This window comes from Eschscholzia californica, unplaced genomic scaffold, assembly GCF_041429995.1.
Source record: "Eschscholzia californica isolate CP2 unplaced genomic scaffold, dmEscCali1.0.p SCAF_175, whole genome shotgun sequence".
NCBI lineage: Eukaryota > Viridiplantae > Streptophyta > Magnoliopsida > Ranunculales > Papaveraceae > Eschscholzia > Eschscholzia californica.
In genome coordinates this window covers 25001-27500 of record NW_028238282.1, presented here as the reverse complement: position 1 = coordinate 27500, position 2500 = coordinate 25001, and positions in this window count along the sequence as shown.

The following is a 2500-nucleotide window of genomic DNA, read 5'->3' as shown; positions in this document are numbered from 1 at the left end:
GAAAGAATGTCCCGTGCAACGTCCCTTGATGATCCCCATAAGGTGTCCCATGTGCGTCCCATGATGTCCCATGCGCGTCCCGTGCCGGCCCGAGCCTCACCAAGGCCGTCCCATGCGCGTCTCGTGCCGTCCCGAGCTGTGCCGAGGCCGTCCCGTGCTGTCCCATGCCGTCCCGAGCCTCGCCAAGGCCGTCCCGTGCCGTCCGAGCTGTGCCGAGGCCGTCCCGTGCTGTCCCATGCCGTCCCGAGCCTCGCCAAGCCCGTCCCGTGCCGTCCGAGCTGTGCCGAGGCCGTCCCGTGCCGTCCCGTGCTGTCCCATGCCGTCCCGAGCCTCGCCAAGGCCGTCCCATGCGCGTCCCGTGCCGTCCGAGCTGTGCCGAGGCCGTCCCGTGCTGTCCCATGCCGTCCCGAGCCTCGCCAAGGCCGTCCCATGCGCGTCCCGTGCCGTCCGAGCCTCACAAAGGCCGTCCCAGGCCGTCCCGTGCCGTCCCATGCGCGTCCCGTGCCGTCCGAGCCTCACCAGGGCCGTGACATGCCGTCCCGAGCCTTACCAAGGCCGTCCCGTGCCTGACCAAGGCCGTCCCGTGCCTCACCAAGGCCGTCCCGTGCCTCACCAAGGCCGTCCCTTGCGCGTCCCGTGCCGTCCCGAGCCTCACCAAGGCCGTCCCATGCGCGTCCCGTGCTGTCCCATGCGCGTCCCGAGCTGTCCCATGCCGTCCCGAGCCTTAGCAAGGCCGTCCCATTCGCGTCCCGTGCTGTCCCATGCGCGTCCCGTGCCGTCCCGAGCCTGACCAATGCTGTCCCGTGCGCGTCCCATTCTTTTGGCTCGGCTGGCCCGTGCATTCTATGGGGTCGTGGGACATTTCGAAATCCACCCGGGCCATTTCGACTCTCTCTTCATTAATACTATTGAGGTATTATTTATGAATTATTGGAGAAAAGAAACGGAAGAAAATATTTTTTTTTCTATTTTTTATGAATTTTCCGGTGTTTATTCACTTAAAAATTCATAGAAAAATAAATATTTATCGGAATCGCTATTATAATATATCAAAAAAATCCTTGCGAAAAGACCTTTCCAACGAGTATAAGTTTGCTGGATTCCGACGAGTAACGAAGGAGTAAAGACCCAGTATGCTTGGTTAAAAAATTGATGTTTCCTTGTGAAAATAGGAAAAACAATAACTTTGCACTATAAGGGGGAGGGTTGAGCTCCTTCCCCAGAGCGTGCACAGCACTTGTGCTGGCACGTTCCCTAGTGCTCGCCAAGCACCATAGGGCATCCAAAGGGCAAAGCTCGGCCTACTACATGATGGGAAGCTTCTAATATGTCGGAATACGAAGAGATTTCGTGCGACCCGAAGCTCGGCTCGGGCGTCCCGGCCTGTCCCGAGCTGTGCCGAGCGCGTCCCAGGCCGTCCCGAGCCAAGTCTCGGGCGTCCCAGGCCGTCCCGAGCCAAGTCTCGGACGTCCCAGGCCGTCCCGAGCTGTGTCGAGGCCGTCCCAGGGCGTCCCGAGCTGTAGCGAGGGCGTCCCAGGCCGTCCCGAGCCAAGTCTCGGGCGTCCCAGGCCGTCCCGAGCAAAGTCTCGGACGTCCCAGGCCGTCCCGAGCAAAGTCTCGGGCGTCCCAGGCCGTCCCGAGCAAAGTCTCGGACGTCCCAGGCCGTCCCGAGCAAAGTCTCGGGCGTCCCAGGCCGTCCCGAGCTGTGGCAAGGGCGTCCCAGGCCGTCCCGAGCAAAGTCTCGAGCGTCCCATGCCGTCCCGAGCTGTGGCAAGGGCGTCCAAGGCCGTCCCGAGCTGTGCCGAGGCCGTCCCGAGCCTAGTCTCGGGCGTCCCAGGCCGTCCCGAGCTATGGCGAGGGCGTCCCAGGCCGTCCCGAGCTATGGCGAGGGCGTCCCAGGCCGTCCCGAGCCAAGTCTCGGGCGTACCTGGCCGTCCCGAGCTGTAGCGAGGGCGTCCCGTGCCGTCCCGTGCTGTCCCATGCGCGTCCCGTGCCGGCCCGAGCAACAGCTCGGGCGTCCCGTGCCTCGGCCCTTCCAAGTGGTGCTTCGTCGGACATCTCGATATCCACTCGAGCATTTTCGACCATTCTCCATATGTGGGTGTGTGGGTATTTATCAGGAATATTGGAGAAAGAATCGGGAAAAAAATATTTTTTTTCTATTTTTTTTGAATTTTTAATTGTTTATTCACTTAAAAATTCATAAAAAAATAAATATTTATCGGAATCGCTATTATTATATATCAAAAGAATCCTTGTGAAAAGACCTTTCCAACGAATGCAAGTTTGTTGGATTTGGACGAGTAACGAAGGAGCAAAGGCCGAGTATGCTTGGTTAAAAATTTGATGTTTCCTTGTGAAAATAGGGAAAACAATAACTTTGCACTATATAGGGGAGGGGTGAGCTCCCTCCCCAGGCCGTGCACAGCCCTTGGGCTGGCAGGTGCCTTGGCCCTTGGGATGCAACATAAGGCATCCCAAGGGCAAAGCTCGGCACGGG